Raw genomic sequence first — 23,648 nt, forward strand, 5'->3', positions numbered from 1 at the left:
TTCCTTCCTTTCTCCCCTTTTTCCCATTTAAAACATTTTGCTTTAATACATTTGCATATCTGTCATGACTTTTTTTTCACCTTGCTTATGCAAAATATGCAGAACTTATGAGCTCTAATATGGTATAAGTGAATTATCTTCCATTTCCTTCTCTTCTTATATGGGATTGATTTGTCTTTTCCTACTCAAGCTATAATTTGAGGTCTAGGAGCTGCTGTCTGTTTACTTTATTGAAGTTTCAGTGTACAAATTGGTGAGTGTAAGGGCCTAGTTGGTTGACTCATCAAAAGGGACATGAACTCTGATTTCCTTTCCAAAATTCCATTAAAAATCCTGCACAGGGACTCATTCCACCCACCATGGATGTAGACTCCTTCCATTCTCCCAGTTCAGCAAGGGACCAGAAAACTGCAAACCCTCACTGTCCTCTCTGCCTTTGCTCTGGTCTTATAGTGACATGTAGGTGTTTCATACTTGAATATTTTTCTAATTTCCCAATATTTCCTACTCATTTCATTGACTCACATCTCTCCACATTAAAGAATAGTGATACATATTCATAAGATTTTATTAATTATCATTCTTTCATTGGTATTGCTTCTGGCTGATGATCTCACTATTGCTTAAACCCACGTAGAAACATGTTGAGATTTTTCCTTGGCTTCACCTTTAGAAATATTTGTCATAAAATTCAGTATTTTTCCTGGTTTGATTGCTACTAGTAAATTTTTGGCTGCTTTTTTTTTTGGTTAACTTTTTAAATTTTATTTTGTTAAATATTGGAAAAATGTGTGTGACCCTGAATTACTTGCTGCCTTTAACCAGATATTTATTACCTTTTACTGAAAGTATTTAGACAAGAAATTATAATATTATTCTATATAATAACTGCTGTATGTATCACCAGATAACCAGTGATTATTAGAGATGGTGGCTGCACAATTACTTTTATTACCAGTAGAGAAGAATTTGAGAGATAAGTAATAAAGGCATTACCCCAAGTGCCTTGCATTCATAAGATAAATACATTCTGGGACTCTAATGTACAGTATGGTGACTATACTTAATAATGCTATAGTGTATATTTGACATTTGTAAGAGACTAGATCTTCTGTTCTCACTACAAAATAAAAAAGGTTATTATGTGACATGATTGATGTGTTCATTAACTTGATTGTGGTAAACATTTCATAATGTATATGCATATAAAATCATCATGTTGTACACCCTAAATATGTACATTTTTGTCAATTATACCTCAATAAAGCTGCTTAAAAAAAAAAAAAGGAATAGTATTTGCCCACAGATCTTTCTTTTTTCTTCATGTTTGAGAAGAATCTGTTGTGCTCAGGACTGGGAATGTGGATATACTGGGCCCTATAATTGACAAAAGGGATAGATAACTGCTCAGCAACAGCTCCCCTTTCTCCTCCCCCTCAATCACAGTATTTCAAAACAGTCCAAAGGACATTTCTCATTACAATGACCCTCCTCATTTCCAAGTAGTGTAATAATACAGCAGATATTGCCTATCTATCTAAGCTAGCTGACGGCCTCTAGGGCTCATGGTCTAGTGTATTGGTCTGCTCAACTTCTCAGCAATTTCTCTTAACAGCTTATGAGAAAGGACAAAGAAAATAAGAGTGTGTAACTAGGCTGCACCATGGAAAAGGAACTGTTTATTGAATTCAACTTATTAAATAAATTTTCTCAATATTACTACAAAACTTTGAGGGCTTTTCCATGGAGTGTGGAGTGAATCTCCATTTGTCAGCCTTCCTGGTTTTAATAAGTGGTCTCTAGGTGTCTGGTTCTGAGCACATTCATCTTGAATATGAGTCAATTAAACTTACATTGTTTGGTGATTGGTGAATATCTATTTAGTACTCTTGGCATTATTAGGCATCTTTCTGAAATGAGAGTTGCAAAATGGGCAATTTCCTAATCGGAAACATACTGCAATAACTCCAGTTCTCCTATCATTTCAGGTCATATGCTAAATGACAGGGCTGAGACCTCTCCACAGTACATCTGATATTGGGATCGATGAAGATCAGATGTGCAAATCACAATGGGCTCCAGAAAGCCCTAGACTGTGTCATTCAAGGTAGGAGGATTTGCTTCTCTGGTAAGCTGTGGAAATATCCTCTGTGGATTAAGACCTTTCGTTTCTCTTAAAGGATGAATGGATATTATATGTCCCAAGGATTCAATAAAACCTTTATAGCCTTAGTATAGCAGAGTGTCCGTCAGCCAATTCTGTGATTTTACTGTGTTTGTCTTTTGCAAAAATCCATGTGAAACCTCAAATGTTCCTTTTACAAGTTCTTTTGTTACACACACATGTTTTTGGTTAAATTAGTGGTGGTTCAATCTGGAAAAGATATCTGTAATTAGAGTCTTATTTTTGAAGTTTAAAAGGGGTGGGGGGAAGCACATATTCTATCAACTTTTCCTCACAGAAAAACTTACTCTATCTTCAAAAGCTGTGACCCAACATAGCAGTTTCTAGGATCCTCCAGAAGGAAAATTTTCACTTACTGCCATATTGTCAGAAAAACAGGAGGCTTCTAAAAGTTTTAAAGGGTTTTCTTTCTCTCCTCAAAACTCAAGTACGTGCTTGTTAAATAATAATTCATGTAATTTGTAAAGTGTGTTAGCTTTCAAAACCCACATGTTATTAAATCTGATCTTCAAACCAGTAGTTTCACTTATGTAGGACAGGTATTATTATCATCATCATCATCATCATTTTTTTAAATAAAGAGAGAGGAGTAGAAAACGCATGTGCCCTGCCTTTTGTTGAACTAAAAGAGATAAGGTGAAAACCTCCTAATGTAGAAAACTAATTCCTATTTCTTTTTCTTGTGGATCCAAGCATCAAAAGATATAATATGACAATGTCTCAACAGGCAGATGGCAGAAATATCACAACTTTAGCATTCCCTGAAATACTACCGGACAACAGAATCACACAGTCCACATAAAGAATCAGGCTACTTTACAGGCTGTGCCACATTCTTAGCAACTGAGAAGGAAGATGCTAGAAAAGGGGAATGCAGGGGTGAATTCTTTTTCTACTTTAAACAAGTCTTGCCACAGCTTTTTCTCCAATTCCCAACATAACCATTCTGCCACTACTTCCCTAATACCATAGATTGCCTAAGACGGATGAAGCAGAAAATGGGTATCTTATGTCTTAAGCAAAGGAAAAGTGTATTATTCTCTCTGTTCTCTATGTCTCTGTTTTCTATGTCTTTATCTGTAGCAGGCTCTTTCATGCCCTTTACATTTAATTCTTCAGTGGCAAAATAATACATAATAAAAAACTAAATATACCCATAACATTTTATTCTATGATCACATTTATAAAACTTAAACACATTTGAAAACATTGAAACTACTTTTTAAAAACATATGCAAGGTTGGCATCTGTTTGTCATTTTTATAAAACATTAAACCAAATTTTTTTTTTTTTTTTTTTTTTTTTTTTTGAGACAGAGTCTCACTCTGTCACCCAGGCTGGAGTGCAGTGGCCGGATCTCAGCTCACTGCAAGCTCTGCCTCCCGGGTTTATGCCATTCTCCTGCCTCAGCCTCCCGAGTAGCTGGGACTACAGGTGCCCACCACCTCACCTGGTTAGTTTTTTGTATTTTTTAGTAGAGAGGGTGTTTCACCAGGTTAGCCAGGATAGTCTTGATCTCTTGACCTCGTGATCCGCCCATCTCGGCCTCCCAAAGTGCTGGGATTACAGGCTTGAGCCACTGCGCCCGGCCATAAACCAAATTTTTAAAGCAGGAGAAATATTCCTCTATTGAACTTATATTATAAGTTGAGATGAGCTATGAGGTTAATAAAGTTCACACCATGATGGAAAAAAAGCTCTATAAAAACTCTCAAATAAATTTCTAATTTCAGAAATCCCTCAAATAACAGAGTTGCATTTCTCAAAAATGCTGAACCCTATTTAAGTGATATTAATTTTAAATTTCTGGTTTTATTAGTAGTACAAGACTATATTGGACCATAAAGGTATTTTTGTGGATAATATTTTTTGTGTTTAAAGCAGGATTTCTCAACCTCATCACCATCAACATTTGGGTCAGATAATTTTTTGTTTCAGGGAACTATCCTGTGCCTTGTAGAATGTTGAGCAGCATCCCTGAACTCTACTCTCTAAATACCATGGAACCCTAAACATACACAATTGTGAAAATGAAAAACATCTCCAGATATTACCAAATGCTCCCTTAGGGGCAAAATCATCTCCCATCAAGAATAACTGGCTTAAAGTATACAAGAATGCAATAGTTCTAATATTCACTGAGTCTAATAATCTAACATGGAGCTACATACTCAATTCACCAAATATTAAGTAAACCTCTGGCATATTGAAGGCACTGTGGATGTTTGCAATGGTGAGTATAACAGTGTCTCCTGCTCAGTAGTATATAATCCAAGAGGCAGGAAGAGTCAAGTACAATAGCCCCCCTTACCTGTGGTTTCACTTTCTGCAGTTTGTTACTCATGATCAACCCTGGTCCAAAAATATTAAATGTAAAATTCCAGAAATAAACATTTCATAAATTTTAAACTGCCATTGTTCTGAGTAACATGATGAAATTTCATATTGTTCTGCTTCATCCCACTTGGGATGTGAATCATCCCTTTGTCTAGTATTTTCATACGGTATATACTACCTACTCATTAGTCACCTAGGAGCCCTCTCAATTATCAGATTTAAAAAAAAACAGTATATATAGGGTTTGATGATATCTGCAGTTTCAGGCATCCACTGGAGGTATTGGAATGTTTCACCCATAGATAAGGAGAAACTACAGTATACAAAAAACAAGAACGAAAGCAAAATATGGTAAATGACATAAACACATGCAACTTCATGAAATTAAGTAGCTGTTCATGCCTAGAAAGAGAATTGTTCACATAAAAATTGTTTAGTAATAGTAGGAATGAGATAGTTATAATAAGTGGTAAATAAGAAAGAGTTTTTAAAGAGTTACTTCCCAGATACAAGGGAATACAGGCATTGGATAAATGCCCTCAGTTCAAATGGGAGAAAGTGGCCAAAACAAAGGGACTACAGGCCCCATGCAAGTCTCAAACCCAGCAGGCCAGTCATTAAATCCTAAAACTCCAAAATAATCTCCTTTGACTCTATGTCTCATGTCCAGGGAATGCTGATGCAAGAAGAGGGCTCCTAAGACTTTGGGAAGCTCTGCCCCTGTGGCTCTGAGGGGCACAGTCCCCATGACTGCTTTAATGGACTGGCATTGAGTGTCTGCAGCTTTTCCAGGTGCCTGGTGCAAGCTGTTCATAGATCTACCATTCTGGGGTCTGGAGAATTATGCCCCTCTTCTCACAGATCCACTAGGCAGCTCCCCAGTGGGGACTCTGTGTGGGGGTTTCAACTCCACATTTCCCCTCCACACTGCCCTAGTAGAGGTTCCATCCTTGCTCCATAAGGGCTCCATCCTTTTCCCAGAGTTCTGCCTAGACATCCAAGTGTTTCCATACATCCTCTGAAATCTAGACAGAGGTTCCCAAATCTCAACTCTTGCCTTCTGCACACCTGCAGGCCCAACACCACATGGAAGCTGCCGAGGCTTGGGGCTTGCACCTTCTAAAGCAATGGCCCAAGCTGTACCTTGGTCCTTTTTATCCACTGCTGGAGCTGGAGTGGCTGGGACACAGGGTGCCATGTCCTGAGGCTGCACAGAGCAAGTGGGTCCTGGGCCTGGCCCAGTAAACCATTTTTTTCCTCTGAGCCCTCTGGGCCTGTGATAAGAGAGGCTGCTGTGAAGGTCTCTGAAATTCCCTAGAGAAAATTTTCCCCATTGTCTTGGCTATTAACATTTGGTACCACTTTGCTGACGCAAATTTCTGCAGCAGGCTTGAATTTCTCCCCGAAAAAAGGTTTGTCTTTTCTGCCACGTGGCTGGGCTGCAAATTTTGCAAACTTTTATGGTCTTCTTCCCTTTTAAATATAAGTTCCAGTTTCAGAAAATCCCCTTGTGCACACATGAGTGCACGCTTTTAAAAGCAGCCAGGTCACATCTTGAATGTTTTATTGGTTAGAAATTTCTTCTGCCAGATACCCTAAATCATTTCTCTCAAGTTCAAAGATCTCTAGGGCAGGGACAAAATGCTGCCAGTCTCTTTGCTAAAGCATAGGAAGAGTGATCTTTATTCTAGTATCCAATAAGTTTCTCATCTTCATCTGAGACCACCTCACCTTGGACTTCATCATCCATATCACTATCAGCATTTTGGGCAAAATCATTGAACAAGTTTCTAGGAAGTTCCAAAGTTTCCCACATCTTCCTGTCTTCTTCTGAGCCCTCCAAACTCTTCCAACCTCTGCCTATTACTCAGTTCCAAAGGCACTTCCACATTTTCAGTTATCTTTATAGCAGCACCCCACTCTCAGTACCAATTCTCTGCATTAGTCCAAGTAGCATTAGGTAGTGCTATAAAACACTACCTAAGACTGGGTAATTTATGAAGAAAAGAGGTTTAATTGACTCACAGTTCTGCAGGCTTAGCAGGAAGCATGATTGGAAGGCTTCATGAAGCTGACAATTACGGCAGAAGATGAAGGGGAAGCAAGGACCTTCTTCACATGGCAGCAGGAGAGAGAGAGCAGGGGGAAGCACTACATACTTTTAAATGATCAGATTTTGTGAGAACTCACTCACTGTCATGAGTACAGCAAGGGGGAAATCCACCCTCATGACCCAATCGCCTCCAACCGGGTCCCTTCCTCAATTTGACCTGAGATTTGGGTGGGGACACAAATCCAAACTATATTACCAGTATAACAGATAAAATCCAGGTTAGTGGACATAGCTTTAGGTCTGCTGACCAAGTGGACAGGTTTTCCTCCACACATTTCATCCTCTACAGAGGGGAAGCAGAAGAAAACTCCTCCTCTCTGTGAAGACAGCTCTCAAAACAAAGAAGGGTGAAGCTAAGCTTAGAATGCCCACCAGCTATTATTCTGATATTTATCTATCAGGTAATTTATTCCATATTCTCAGTTAGAGAAAGTAAAGACATTGAAAGAAACCAAGAAAATCTCTCTTCATAGAAATCAAGAGGGAGGGAAAGACATACCTCTCTAACCATCATAAAGTGAACTTGTTCTGTTTTCTGATTCTTAAATGGATGTGAACCATCAGATTTATTCCTGATCAACTTTTACGGACAGTGAACAAAAATGTATTTTTATAAAATACTATGATCTGCAAAGTCATTTCATATACTTTTTTTCTATTTAACTCTCACAAATTCATCAGGTGGTTTATTATTAAATCTATTTACATGTCCTATCCATGGTCATATAATAAACAGGTAAGCCAGGAATTATGCCAGATCAATGGATTTTAAATCCAGGAAAACTATAAATATATACAACTATAATTTGTCTATATATAGTAAACAAATCTAGGCTTCCTTGAGCTGCAGAGGGAATGTACTGAGCACCTTCTATACTCTTGTAACAGAGGTATGGACCAATTCCTTTGGAATTAACAAAGATTGAGAGAAGGCATCAACAGGATATACATTCCATCTGCACTTTTGAATAAGTAGTATTTAATTAGGTCTTTCCAAGTAGAAGAACTGACAAGAAATCACAAAAATTCTTGACTGGTGCCAAGGAAGACCCTGTAGAAGATGAAGCTGGCCAACTAGACTGGAGCCAGAGCTTGAAAGTTCTTATACTACAAGCTAAAAGTTTGCACTTTATTTTAGGATTTGGAGTAATTGAAAGCCACTCTAGAATGTTTAGAGGATGTTTGAAAGAAAAAGAAACTAGGAATAGAGGGCCTAGGCAAGAGACTATTTGAACATGCTGGTGACAGGTGGTGAGTGGATAAGGGAAAAGAGACTGGACAGCTATTTCAGAAGAAGATCTGACAGTGGATTTGGGGGTGACTGGATATGGAGAATGAGAATGTTGAGGCAACTCAATTCCATTATGTGGGGCAATTTACACAGCAGGAGACACAGGTTTGGACAGGAAAGGTGAAAGGAATAACATATTAGTTAGAATCTATTAATATAAAGTCCCTAAAAGATGAGCAAGTTGAGATTTGCATGGAGAAAATGGAAACATAGGTCTTGAGCTCAGAGGAGGGCCCATATCTGGAAAGAGTGCCTGGGGAATAACATCTCGACAGTTATTGAGTCAAGAAGGTAACTGAGAAGGAGCAGGTGGAAAACTATAAAATTACATGTAAGAAAGTCAGTGCGGGTGAGGATGACTGGGAGAAGGCTACCAGAAATAGTTAGGGACAAGATTGTGGAAAAATGCAGAAATGCCAGGTAAGGTGGGCTCTGGGAATAAGCCGTCAGATGATTGCTTTTCACTCTCTTTCTTCTAAGCTTTGCCAAAGAGATCTAAGATTCTCCATAAACTTATGTCATTTATCTGCAATACCATGGCTGGTTTTCTAAGTCAAAGTCCAAGGTCTGACACTTTCTTCATTCTGCAGAAGCTTCTTTTTTCTTTATTTAATAAGTTAAAGAACCATTTTCTCCTTAAATTGACATCAGTGGATAGGCAATTGTTCAAAATTCAAAACTATTTAAAACTAGTTACTTCCTAAGATGAATTCACCTATCTTAAAGGGAAATAAAAACAATTTAAAAAAAAATCTCTTTACTGTTTTTTTTTTTTCTAGAAATGAATGTGTGGGTGAAAGTGAAAGCAAAAGGCAGACTATAGTGGATTGAGAGTGAGTAGAGGATGATGAAGTAGAGAGTTCTGAGGAATTTTTTGGGTGAAAGGAAGAAGCCAGTAGCTGTAGAGCATGGCAAACGACACTGAGGTACATGCTCCTTTAGACAAGGAGAAAAAGTGGCTGAATGATATAAATGGTCATGACAAAAAAAAGCTTTCTCATAAACAAAAGTCCAGAGTTCAGAATGTCCCTCTGTAAGACCATGTTCACAACTCTGGCCCCGTTCCTATTTAACTTGACTATATTTGCTATTCTACTTAGACACTTTTCTTTAATCTTGTAATTCATCCGTTAACAAAAAGACCAGTCACCTTCTATTCTCAATCACTTAGCATTAATAAAATAAAATACTGTGTTTAAGGAATTTTCTCTGGTGTAAAGAACTATATTTAAACCTTTCAGATTGAGTTCTATGCAGTAGAAATATAATAAAGTCCCTAAGGTCACTCATTACACTAAAAAGAGTTGTTGCTTTTCCTAGAATAAGTCAATTAGGTGGTTTCTTTACAAGATGAATTTTAACAACCTTCTCCAAAGAGCTGGAGATGATCATTTGCCAAGTTATGAATATAACGGTGTTGAAGAATTAAGTCACTTTGGCTTATACAATTTTTTAAAAATGCCTTTTTGGGGAAATTTGGGTCTAAAATTGGAAGAAATATATAGATCAGACAAATCCACTGAGAATGGCAGGGGCTGATATCCTCTGCTTACTTATTCATAGATTCCCTAGCTTGCTTACTTTTTTGTTTTTCATTTAAATTTGGGATCTAGCTACCTAAAAGTTTCCACGAAACACATTACTGATGTTTCTGTGTGTGAGAAAGAGATATTTTTCCCTTCTGTTGTACCATCAACTTGGCTCCACGTCTTGAAATTCAAAACCTCATCTACCCATTGTTGCTATGTTTTTCTAGTCCTATAATATAGCAGATTAAAGACTAAACCTGTGGGAAATGTGAAAATTAATCTTACTTGAAAAACAGTGAATTAAAAAGCACTCTGCTGAGCATTTCTAAAGCACAAAAACCTGTCTAGAATAATGAAACAAAAGCAGAAAGAATTGAACTCTTGAGAGATGTGGGTAATGTAATGAAAATAGCTGAAAATAGATGGAGGATGGAAACAGAAGAATCATACAGAGCTTAACCTTCTGTCAAAACATTCTGAATTTAATATGTCCCAACAACAAGCATACGAGACAGCAGTTTACGGCCTGCTGCCTTTTAACGTTTTATTGTGTTGAATTAATTCAACAAGCATCAGTTGAATACCCACCAAACATACTCCAGTTGCACTGGGGAATTCAAAATAAGAATTTTTTTTTGGCCTTCAAAAATTTTCCAAGCTAGTTGCACATGCTTTAGGATTAATTTGTATTTTCATTTCACTCTTGATTTGCTGTGTTAATTTTTCTGGTATTAAATGTGTACTTCAAACCCTTTTATTATTTTATATATATAAAATGATAAAACATTTATCAGCAAACATACTGCACATTGGGTTCCTCAAAAGCCCAATGGTCTAGGATGGCCTTTATTCTATCAAAGGGAACAGAGTGATAGGCATGCTTGAGGAAAACATGAAAAAGAAAGAAAGAATGAATGAATGAACAACTGAAGAGAACTCAATTCAAAATTAATGTTAGAAAATCTAAGACAAGCTAAACACTTAAACATTGTTTATTGCCAGTGGAAAAAAAAACTTCAATCGACTTGGTACATAAAATCCTACTTCTAACAAACTTTCCAGAAACTAAAAAATATGTATTTAACAAACAGCTTTGCATTCTTCTTCCCATATTACATTATGTAACCAGAGGTTTCCAAGATCCCCTTCAAACACATTGTCTTGTGTGAATAAATTTTCAGAATTGCAAAGTCAGCAGAGCCATGAATGTGTGTGAAATATAGCTAACTGAAGCTGTGGTTTCTAGAAATCACTGCAGTGGTATATGACATTATTCTGAAAATCATTCTGAAAATAATGTATTAACAACTTACACAAATGAAGCCAAAGAGAAACCACCTTCTCTCTGCCTCCAAGAAACCATTCATCTTCACGTGAGGTGACCATCTTACCTTCCATTCTCCAGTTTTCATAACTCTTCCTGGGCACTGGAAGTAATTAAGAAATCTCCCCTTTCCTCTTGGGCAGGATTTCTTTCTCCATTTGGCCCTTATTAACTGCCCCAGGTTGCAACACTGAGAAAACTCACTCCAAGTTAACCGTGTATAAACAAGAGCTGAAGGTATTACTTAACTATAAAAAAAGATTTCCTGTCACGATTTTGTGTGAGTTCATCTAGCTCTATTTATTGCATTTCAGTGATATATTCTTAAGACAGATTTGAGTCTTACAAATGGATAGATAGATGTACAAGTGGACATATAGGTATTCTAAAATCTTTTCAAAGGCTTGATTGAGTAGTTTAATTTAAATAAATTTAATTATTCATTATTATTTAAATACATCGAATCTACTATTCTACTGTATTGAGCTGTGGGGCTTTGCTTACTGTGGTCTGAATTTTCTGCAGGAGACAGACTCCTGGATAGAAGTATTGAAAGCTTGTTTCTGATATTTATTGACTTTCAGACTTCACTTCTGACTTCACTTCTAGACTTCACATCCCAATCTCATACCTCAAGCAAAACTCTTAGGTCGGCCTCCTGCTCCTTCACCCTTCCCACCAGCAAACACATGATCTCACGAGAACAAGAAAACCACAGGTATCAAAATAGTACTATGGCTGAGAACATAGCTGGGTCAGCAGGAGCTGGGAGCAGCCTCTCCCCATGCTGAGCAGTGAGGAAAGAGATCAAAGTCCATGCAACATCCAAGTAAAAGTTCCCACTAGGGGGTTTCCTGCACATAACCTTCTTCGTTTAAAATAACTCACCTGGGGCCTGTAAAACAGCACTGGCTTTCCTACACTGCTTCCCTGAATATGAGGAGCAAAACACTGAGCTTCAAAGAAAGAAAGAAGAAAAATTCTCAGGGTGCTTGGATCTGAGTATTAGGAGAAAACTACAAAGATTTATTAATTAAAGATAAATTTTCTTTAACAGAAACTACAATCCACAGAGCTTGGGAATCTTGTTATAAAAACTTTTTGGGGAAGCAAATATGTGTTTGGATTACAAGTCTTCCTCATTCCCAACCCCAGGAATCTGCCTGGAGAGGGGAGGTGGGAAAGACTGAATCTACCAATACTCGAACATGTTTGCTCATGCTACTATGGAAAATTCACTTCTTAGTCTTCTGATGTCCCTGGGTTTTAAGACACTAGTAGACTTTCAAAGCAGTTTCATTTTTACAAATGTTGCCTTTTTCAAACCTCATAGTTTAGGATGTAAGATTTAACGAAAGAAGTAGTTATAATCGTGCATGAAACACTCCCTACTAAAGGTCACTGACTTCCCTTTACAAAATGGAATAGACAGACTTACTGATTTTAGCAAGGAAATCGATGTTTATTTTTCCACTCTGATGTGTTCCCTGTATGTTTAGCTATTGCAGTTATGACTGTGTTCATCAGCGAAAATGGCTTGTTCTCCGTGATAGTAAAATAATTTTTCAAGAGGTGGGTGGGGTTAATACAGCTCGTCCTGAAACTGACACCCCCAACGCTTTCTATCTGCCAACATCAGCATGTGTTCAGGGCTCCTTTCAAACAAAGAGATTTCTGATTATAATCCTGAATTGTTATTGCCATGACTGACGCAAACGGACATTTATTTTTATCCATGTGGTAGTTTTTTAAAAAAAGATTTCCAATGAAAATTCTGTTTGTGATTCAGAATGTACCTCACTGTGACAAATATATAGCACTTTGAAATTTCAATTTTACAAGCTTATTAAAAATAAAGAAATTACTTGGTATACTTCCTTCATTCTTTATTCTATCTACTTCTTCCTTATCTGAGAAAATAAGCATTAGTGAGAAGAAAAAAATCATATTTCAATTAGAAGGGTGTCAAAGCAAGATCATACCCATTTATATTTACACATAGTACCTCCTTGTTTGTTTAATGAACATATTTATCAATTGTTTCATTTAGTAGGCAGTTCTTATGCCAATTTGTGTGATTCTTTACTTTCTTTAAGTTACCTAGGGGTTAGTATAAGAACATAATTAGAATTTAAGTAATCCTTTATCTTAAGTGAAACAACAGATACGGAAAGATAAATACTACACGTTCTCATAAGTGGGAGCAAAATAATGTGTAGACATGGACATAGAGTGTGGAATGAGAAAGAAACACTGGAGACTCAGAAGAGATGTGTGTGGGAGGGAGGGTGGGAGGAGTGGATGATGAGAAATTACTTAATGGGTACAAGGTATGTTCTGCCTGTGATGAATACCTTAAAAACCCTGACTTCACCACTACATAATGTATGCATGTTTGTACCCCATAACTTTATACAAATTTAAAAGAATTTAAATAATCTTATCATCATTTGTCTAGACTGTTCCACATGTAATAAGCCTTCCTCTTCTTCCTTAAACATGAGCAGTCACCATTTGATGGTCCCACTACATGGGTGGCACCTATAAAATAGTGGGAAAGAATTCCTTAAATCATACAAGAAAATAGTTCCTTGACTTCATTGAAATGACTCATTCTTACTAAGTACCCTAGAAAAATAGAAGATAGATTGAGAAATATATAAACAATTTTTTAAATTTACTTATCAATTTTTGAATAAACCACTCTATGGGTGTCAGTTTTTGCAAAATCTGCAAATGCAAGTGTGAGAGACCAACTGTCCAAACACAAGAGAAATGTAAGGCATATAACAATTATAATCAGTGGTTATCATTTCTAATGAACCTGTGTCCACAGTCATTTTACGAGCTCTAGCGATAGAAGCTATTCTGTATTAAGGGAGCTTCAAGGTCAAGAGCTTAATTGCTTAAATGTTCTATTATTTAACAACACACAATGTTTTCTTCCCTTTCTGACATTCTTCAGCAGACTTATGACATTCTCAGTTCCCTGTCACAAAAGCAAACTTAATTAGTGTTTATCCTCTCTCCTGAGTTTACTCTCCAGCATCAGAGGTGAGTAAAAGATTCCAGAACCTAACAATTTCTAGTAAATTGACATGAAAGGAAATTGGTCATTAAAAGCCAATATTTTGGGGCAGAGGTCTCTGCTGAAACAGCTTCCCTTTTTGGGTCACCTCAATTAAAAGTTAATTCCTCTGCAATACACCTAGTAAGCAGTAATCCACTCTGGTTTATAAATTGACGTAAATCTGAACTGATGGTCCTACTTCCTGTGTTTAGAGAAAGGTCAGGGGGACAATTACAATGTCAGCCAACTTTGTCTAATCTTCGCATTTTTAACAGGAAGTCTGCAGGAAATGTTAATTGGGAAAATATAATGCCTGACAAAGAAAGTCTTCTTCAGACTATTTGCCCTTGCCCTTCCAGTTCTCAGAGGCTCCTATGGAAATACATAGTAACAATTCAAAATAGGAATTTCAGTGTCCCACTGATGTGCTGAGCATCCATTTTAGTTCCTAGACTAGCTGAGAGTTCACTTAGAAAAGAACATCATTTTTCAGATACCACATGTTTTGGTCCAAGTTTCTATTGTATTAAAAAAAAAAAAAAGAGGGAGGGTGATATTAGCAAGATGGCAAACGAGGAACTTCCAGGCCATTGTTCCTTCATGAAAACATTAAGCAAATAACTAGAAATTGATTAAAATAATTTTATAGGAGCTCTGGAAATTTAGTCAAAGATCTATGGCAACCAAGCAAATGCTCAATCAAGAAAAAGCCACTTCAAAATGCTAGGACATTTTGTGGTATTCTACTTGTCCTTGTTCCACCTCTTAGCTGGCACGGCACAGCACAGTTCGGGGGGAAGTGGTGGCTTGATCTCCAGTTACCTTCCACCAGCAAGAGCAGAACTGAGCAAATTTGCAATGCTCTAACCTGTCTATAAGCTAACTGAGAGATTTGTGTCTATGTCACCTCACTTGGAGTTCAGCCACTCAAAATTGGCTGGGACGTCAAGCTACGGAAAGTCATGTTAAGCAGAAGACAAAGCTTATGAAAACTACAAACAAAGGAAAAAAAAAAAAAAAAAAAAACTACAGACCCTTAGATGCCTGAAGTAATAGATTGCTGATTGAAGGATTAAACAGAACAGCTAAGGCTCCAAGAAGACGCACAGGTGAGACTCTTAAGGAAATTACGACATTTAAAAGCAGCCATGTATAGAGAGGAACTGGAAAAAGCACAAACACAAGTTCAGGGACATAAGCCTGAAAAGGGCTAAGAAGACTTTAAGTTTTTGTTGGAATGATTTGTGAAAGGTTTCCCCTGCACAGAGCTAGCGTGCAAAGATTGGAATAGGTGGCTGTTTTTAACAAATGCCTCCTTTTCAACAAAAGCTCAAAGGTATGCAGCAAAACAAAAAAGGGCACATTTTATGAAACAAAATAAATCTACAGAAGCCATCCCTGAAGAAACACAGGCATTAGATTTACTTGAAAAAGACATTTAAATACTTATCTTAAATATGCTCAAAGAGCTAAAGGAAAACGTGGACAAAGAATTAAAGGAAATGATGAAATGATTTATTAAAAAAGAGTGTATCAGCAAAGAAAAATTATAAAGAACCAAATAGAAATTCTACAGCTGGAAAATATAATAACTGAATTTTAAAAGTCACTAGAGGTGTTCAACAGCAGACTCTAACAGGCAGAAGAAAGAAGCAATTATCTTGAAGACAGTTTATTTGAAATTATTTAGTCTGAGAAATAAAAGGAAAACAAATTTTAAAAAGTGATGGGAGCCTAAAGAATTTATGGGACACCATCAAATGGATCTAGTCCATGTTGTAGGGATCAAAAAAAAAGAGAGAAAAAGAGAAGCAGATAATTTATTTGAAGCAATAATGATGAATAACTTCCAAATGTGAAGAAATACAAGGATATTCAAATACAAGAAGCTCAGCAAACCCCAAGGAAGGCAAACCCTATCCTAAGGCACATCATAATCAAACTATTGAATGCCAAAGAAAAGACAGAATTATGAAAGCAGGAAGAGAAAAGCAACAAAACAAAGGATCTTTGATGACCTCAGCAGTTGATATTTCAGCAGAAATCTTGCAGACAAGAAGGCAGTAAAATGATATAAAATGCTGAAAGAAAAAAAAATCTGTCAACTGAGAATTCCATATCTGGTAAAACTGTTGTTCAAAAATGTGAGACAAAGATATCTCAGATAAACAAACATTGAGGGAGTTCATTACAATTGTAACTGTCTTACAAGAAATATCAAAGAGAGTCCTTCAAGTTGAAATTAAGGGACATTAGAGAGCAATTCAAAGCGATATGAATGTATAAAGTTCTTGTAAAGATTAATACATGGACAAATGTTAAACCAGTATTAACATAATCTTGGTTAATAACTCTACTCTTTATGCTTCTGCAAGATTTAAAAAGCAAAGGCATAAAAATATTTATAAATCTATGTTAACAAGTTCAGTATATACATAATCAGTGACAACGTAAAGGGAAGCATGAAGCTATGAAGGAGTACTTTTTGTATGTGATTGAAGTTAAGTTGGTATCAGCTTAAAATAGATTTGTATAACTTTCTGATGTTACTTGTAATGTCCATGGTTACCACAAAGAAAATATCTATAAAATATATGCAAAAGAAAATGAGAAGGAAATCAAAAGTGTCATTATAAAAATCAACTAAACACAAAGGAAGGCAGTACAAGAAGAAATGAAGGACTAAAAAGCTGTAAGACATGCAGGAAACAAATAATAAAATGGCAATAGTCAGTTCTTCCCTATCATAATTACTTTAAATGTAAATAAATTAAGCTCTCCAATCAAGAGACATAGATGGACAGAATGGATTTTTTTAAAATTCAACTATATTCTGTCTGCAAGACACTCCCTTAAGAGATAAGGACAAGCATGTGTTGAAAGTGAAAGGATATAAAAAGATATTTTGTGCAAATACAAACCAAAGACAACAGGAGTGGCTATACTAATATCAGGTAAAATAGACTTTAAGTAAATAATTGTAATCAGTCAGACATGGTGGCTCATGCCTGTAATCCCAACACTTTGGGAGGCTGGGGTGGGCAGATCACTTGAGCCCAGGAGTTCAAGAGCAGCCTGGGCAACATGGTGAAACCCCATCTTTACAAAAAATACGAAAATTAGCCGGGCATGGTGGCATGCACCTATAGTCCCAGCTACTCAGGAGGCTAAGGTGGGAGAATCCCCTGAACCTGGGAGGTCAAGGTTGCAGTGAGCTGTGATGGTGCCACTGAACTCCAGCCTGGCTGGGTGACGGATGAGACTCTGTCTCAAAAAAAAAAAAAAAAAAAAAAAAAAAAAAAAAAAAAGATAAAAAAGAAAAGGAAAAGAAAAAGAAAAAAATGTTACCAAACCCAATAGACAAATAGAAAACTAAAGAAAATCAATGAAACAAAAAATTAGGTTCTTTGAAAAGATTGACAAAATTGACAAATCTTTAGCTAATTGGCTAAGAAAAAAAAGAGCAGTCTTAGATTACTAAAATTCAAAATAAACGTTGAAACATAAGAGAGTATTATGAGACTAAGATATTGAATGACTTGGATGAAATGGACAAATTTCTAGAAACACACAATCTACCAAGACTGAATCATGAAGAAATAAAAGTCTGAATAAACATAATTAGTAAGAAGATTAAATTAATTAATTAATCTTCAAACAAAGAAAAGCCCATGACCAAATGGCTTTTCTAGTGAATTCTACCAAATATTTAAAGCAGAATTAACACCAATTCTTCTTAAACTCTTGCAAAAATATTAGAGGAGGGAACATTTCTGACTCGTTATATGAGGGCAGAGTTATCCTGATACCAAAAAGCAGAAAGAAAACTACAGACCAGTATCCTTAATAAATATTGATACAAAATTACTCAACAAAATGCTAGCAAACCAAGTACTTTAGTACAGTAAAAAGATTATACTGTGACCAACTGGGTTTTATCCTTGGAATACAAGGAGGCTTTTTACCATATGAAAATCAATCAAGTAACACACCGTATTAACAGAATACAGGGAAAAAAACATGTGATCATCTCAATGGATACACGAAAAAGCATTTGATGAAGTTCTCTACCCTTTCATGGTTAAAAAAATACTCAACAAACAGAATATAAGAAAACTACTTCATTGTTATAAAGGTTACATATGAAAATCCCACAGCTACCCTCATAAACATTGGTGAAAGTCTGAAACTTTTCCCTAAGATCAGAAACAAGGCAACATGCCCAATTCTACCACTTCTGTTCAACACACTATTGGAAATTCTTTTTTTTTTTTTTTCTTTATTTCTTTTTTTTGAGACAGCATCTCACTCTGTCGCCCGGGCTGGAGTGCATTGGCGTGATCTCGGCTCACTGCAAGCTCCGCCTCTCGGGTTCACGCCATTCTCCTGCCTCAGCCTCCCGAGTAACTGGGACTACAGGCGCCCGCCACCACGCCCGGCTAGTTTTTTGTATTTTTTTTAGTAGAGACGGGGTTTCACCGTGTTAGCCAGGATGGTCTTGATCTCCTGACCTCGTGATCCGCCCGTCTCGGCCTCCCAAAGTGCTGAGATTACAGGCTTGAGCCACTGCGCCCGGCCTACTATTGGAAATTCTAGCCAGAGTAACTTGACCAAAAAAAGAAATAAAAGGCATCCAAATTGAAAATGAATAAATAAAATAATCCCTGTTCACAGATAACATCATCTTATAAGTGAAAAACCCTAAAGACTTCACAACACAACTGTTAGAGCTAATAAATAAAATCAGGAAAGTTCCAAGGTATAAAACACACAAAAATCAGTTGCATTTTTATACACCAACAACAAACAATTCAAACAAATTTAAAAAGTAATTTCATTACAATAGCATCAAAAGATGATGAAACATTTAGGACTAAAATTATTTAAGGAGACAAAAGATTTCTACATTGAAAACTGTAAAATACTGCTGAAAAATGTAAAGAACACACAAATAAATGGGAAGACATTCGTGTTTATGAATTGGAAGACTTAATATTGTTAAGGTGGCAATACTACTCAAATAATTCTACACATTTAATGCAATACCTATCAAAATTCCAATTATATTTTTGCAGAAATAGGAAAACCTATTCTAAAATTTATACGAAAACTCAAGGTACCTCAAATAACCAAAATAATCTTGACAAAAAGGAGCAAAAGTGGAGATCTTACACTTCCTGATTTCACAACTTACAACATAGCTACAGTAATCAAAACTGCGTGGTACTGTCATAAAGACATATAAACCAATGGAATACAATAGAAAGCCTACACATAAACCCTCATGAATGTGGCCAAATGGTTTTCAGCAAGGGTGCTTCCCCATTCAACAGTCTTTTCAACTAATGGCTGTGGGAAAATTGGATATCCATAAACAAAATAATGAAGTATTATTTTTACATAACACCTTACATAAAAATTAACTCAAAATGGATTAAATACTTTAATGTAAGACCTGAAACTATACAGCTTACAAAGGAAAACATAGGGCAATGATTTCTTGAATCTGATATCCAAAAGCACAGGCAACAAAACAAAAAAGAAATAAACCGGACTTATCAAAATTAAAATTTTCGTGCACCAAAGCACATGATGATCAGAGTAAAAAGACAAGCCACAGAATAGAAGGAAATATTTGCAAATTATATATCTCATAAAGAGTTAATATCCAGAATATATAGAAAACTTATACAATTCAGCAACAAAAAACAATTCATTTTGAAAATGGACCAAAGAGGTTAACAGACATTTCTCCAAAGAAGATATGTAAAGAGCCAATGAAAAGATGCTCAACGTTGCTATTTATAAGAGAAATATAAATCAAAACCACAATGAAATACTACTTCACACCTGTTAAGATGGCTATTAATAAAAATAAAATGAGAAAATAGTGTTAGCTAAGACATGGAAAACTTGGAACCCTCACGCACTGTTGGTGAAAATGTGCAATGGCACAGCCACTATGGAAAACAGTTGAGTGGTTCCTCAAAAAACTTAAAATAGAATTACCATATAATCTAGCAATTCCACTTGTGGGTATATACCCAAAAGAATTGGAAGTAGGGTCTCAAAGAAATATCTGTACACGTGTTCGTAGCAGCATTATTCACAATAGCCGAAAGGTGGAAGCAACCCAGGTGTTCATCAATGGATTGACAGTTAAACAAAGTGTGATATATACAAACAATGGAATATTATTCCGGTATAACAAATGAAGTTCTGATATATGCTGCGACATGGATGAACTCTGAGAATATTATGCTGAGTAAAATAGGCCAAACAAAAAAGGGCAAATACTATCATGATTCCGCTTATAGGAGTATTTAGAATATGTAAACTCATAGAGACAGAAAATAAACAGATATTACCAGGGGCCAGGGGAAAGGAGAATGGGAATCATTGCTTAATGGTTAAAGGGTTCCTGTTTGGGGTAATAAAAGTTTTGGAAATAAATAGTAGTGATGGTTTCACAACATTATGAATGTAATTAATGCCACATAAATTACATGTTTAAAAATTATTAAAATGGTAAATGTATGTTAATATATTTTACCATGATTAAATATAACTCCCCAAAAAATCCACCAAAATGTCCCCACTAGTTCTGGCTAAGCGTTGGGCAGCATACGTGCGCTCAACTCTGTGAGAATTACTGGAGCATGGCTGCTACAAGGTCAAAAGAGAAAGATACTGAAGATGACCACTACTGGAAGACATTTGAATTTTCAGCCCAGCCAGCATGGAAAGATCTGTTTACCCGATAATTAATTTAAAAATCATCTGCCTGATGGAGTGCAGTTGTATGATCATAGCTCACTGCCGCCTCCAACTCCTGGGCTCAAGAGATCCTCCCAACTCAGCTTCCCACGTAGCTGGGACTAAAGTCACCACATCCTGCTAATTTTTTGCTTATTTGTTTGTTGCTTTGTTTCTTTGTTTGTTTCTTTGTTTTTTTGTGGAGACAAGGTCTCACTATGTTACCCAGGCTTTTCTCGAACTTCCAACCTCAAGCAATCTTCCTACCTCAGCTTCCCAATGTTCTGAGATTACAGCCATGAGCCACTGCGCGAGGTCCCAGTTCTATTTTTTTTAACAGGGAAAAACTCTCCTTTTGTAGGGCCATGAATAGCTTTTACAATTCCATCTACTCAATGATGGAGTCTATTCAACAGGTTTATTGAATGCCTAATAGGAGCCAGGCACTGTGCTCAGCAATGACAATACCATCGTCACAAGACAGGCATGATCCCTGTGTCCATGGAGCTTATGGTCTGGTGCCGAAATCAAGCCTACGCAGGTAGTTTTAAATGTGGTGGATGTAATGAGAGGGGACGTTCAAGCTGCTGTGATGGGGCACTCACCTGCCTTGCCGGATGAACATTAAAGCCAAGGTTTGAAAGATAAATGTGAGTTCACCGGATTAAATCTCAGGGTAGAGAAAAGTCTTCAGAACTTAAAGAACAACAAATACAAACAGCCTGAGGCAAAAGCATTGGAACCCAAAAGAAGACCAGTATGGGTCTTCTGGAATGAGACAAAACATGAAACAGAAACAAAGACAGAAGTTACGCAGAGTGGCAGAGCAATCCTTATAATCAAATTTCATACTTTCACTTATCTGCTGATTTAATGATTGTTTTCTCTGAACCAGTTGAAATTTCACCCCAGATAGAATGAATATAGAGATGTTAGGATTCAAATTGATAGAGTACCCTAGGATTACCCATTGGAGCAATTCTTCTTGTTTTGAAGGACATTAGAGTGAATGAGATGGAAGTGTCAGTCTTCACATGGGGACACCCCTTCTCAGATTTCTCAGCACTGAAAGTTTCTGCAGTGGTTGCTAGACCACAAACAAGCCTCCACACTCTTCTAAGCTGTGGGGAATATTGTGGATGAAGTACCAAATGTCAACCCCCTTGGCAGTGGATACAATCAGTATCACTAGCTGCTTTAACAATTTATGTGAATTGAGGATTACTCAAGTGGAAAACAATCCAACAATGATTACACTTAAGCCTCTTTCCTTAAGATTTATTTGTTCCAATTTTCTTTTCTTCATTTAAATTCAATTTTACCATGCTTCATTGAATGAATTATCTAGGAATACTTGAACTCTGATTGTACTTTATTGCCTTTTGTCACCATTGTATCACCATTTCTTTATTCTTTTAAAATAACTTTTTCATACGTATAGTATGTGGTATGTGTTTGGACAACATAGACTATGTCAGGATGGATATACAAGAAACTAGGCACAGCCGTGCCTTTGAGGAAAAGAGCAGGGCAGCCACTTTGGTGCATAATGCTTTTGTGAGGTAGAGATAAAAAGGACTCTTTTTCTCGGATCCATGAGTTATGGCTTAGGCAGCAGTGCTCTGGCTAGATTACAACCACCACTCACTGCCTCAGCCAGGTGCCGTTGTGCAGCAAATGACTTGAACAATCTTACATGGCAGCCTTGGAAATGAGGAACTGAGGAACAAGGATGTGAGGGAGGCTTACGTTTCATTACTGAATAGGCTTTTGTATGATTGCATGTGCATTTCAAATTAGAAACCAAAAAGTAATATGTGCAAAATTATGGCTAGATAAGAGAAATAAGTTCTGGTGTTCTATATCACTGTAGGATAACTGTTGTTAACAATAATATATAGGTCCAAATAGCTAAAAGGATAATACTGAATATCCCCAACATAAAGAAATAATAAATGTTTGAGATAACAGATAAGCTAATCATCCTGACCTGATTGTTATACATTATATGTGTTGAAACATCCCTATGTACCCCACAAATATGTATAATTATCATGTGTCAATTATAAAAATAAATAAAATAGTTTTAAAATTATCCAGTTGAGACAAGGAAAGGACCATCCTCAGGAAGGAGGACCATGTCCCAGAGGATGTCAACTTTAAATCCACTCTAACGAAGCCTAACATCAAACCCTAACATAATCTGCAAAGAAAGAGTTTGAAGGTTGAATCCAACCAACCTAGAGGGCCTTGGAAAATACTTCTGTCTTGTTATAGATCTTCTCTAATAACACATAATGCTAAGCCTACGCAAGTTCAAATTTAGTCAATCACTAACTGATCCATGCAACAGAACTAACATCAGTGTTCTTCAAAAAGGACAAATGGACTCTGATGTCCTACAAAGTAGCATCCAAAGTCTACTATACAATAAAAAAACTTGATATGCAAAAAGAGAGGATTAAGTGTTAACCCTAGTGAAGAAAAAAATCAGTCATTAGAAGCAAACCTAGAAAATGGACCAGATATTGAACTTTGCAGTAAAAACTTGGAAGCACCTATTTTAAGCATACTTAAAGAATTAAAGGAAAATATGCTTGAAAATTTGAAGAAAATATGGTCTTAAATGAGTCAGCAAATAAAAAATCTCAACAAAAAACAGGATTTTTAAAAAAATGGTAATTCTAAAACACAGAAAGTAAAAGGAATAAAAATTTTAAATTTACAACATTGCCTCAACAGCAGATTGTAGATAGCACAAGAGCCAATGAACTCAAGAACAAATACACAGAAACAATGCAAGATTAAAGAAAAGGAACAGCCTGTATTTCCAGCTACTTGGGAGGCTGAGGCAGGAGAATCACTTGAACATGGGAGGTGGAGGCTGCAGTGAGCCAAGATCACACCACTGCAGTCCAACCTGAGTGACAAAGTGAGAGACTTTGTCTAAGAAAAGAAAAGAAAAGAAAAGAAAAGAAAAGAAAAGAAAGAAAGAAAGAAAGAAAGAAAGAAAGAAAGAAAGAAAGAAAGAAAGAAAGAAAGA

At 36.4% G+C, this 23,648-nt stretch overlaps 1 long non-coding RNA gene across 1 annotated transcript in view; it reads left to right on the forward strand.

Annotated features, from left to right (window-relative positions):
• LOC105549574 overlaps nt 1–23,648 on the forward strand; it is a 75,691-nt gene that overhangs the window by 19,797 nt on the left and 32,246 nt on the right. The window contains exon 2 of the long non-coding RNA XR_001007564.1: nt 1,989–2,107. This is a non-coding gene — a long non-coding RNA (uncharacterized LOC105549574). The remainder of the gene's footprint in view (nt 1–1,988; nt 2,108–23,648) is intronic.

Source organism: Mandrillus leucophaeus, unplaced genomic scaffold (genome assembly GCF_000951045.1).
Source record: "Mandrillus leucophaeus isolate KB7577 unplaced genomic scaffold, Mleu.le_1.0 Scaffold445, whole genome shotgun sequence".
NCBI lineage: Eukaryota > Metazoa > Chordata > Mammalia > Primates > Cercopithecidae > Mandrillus > Mandrillus leucophaeus.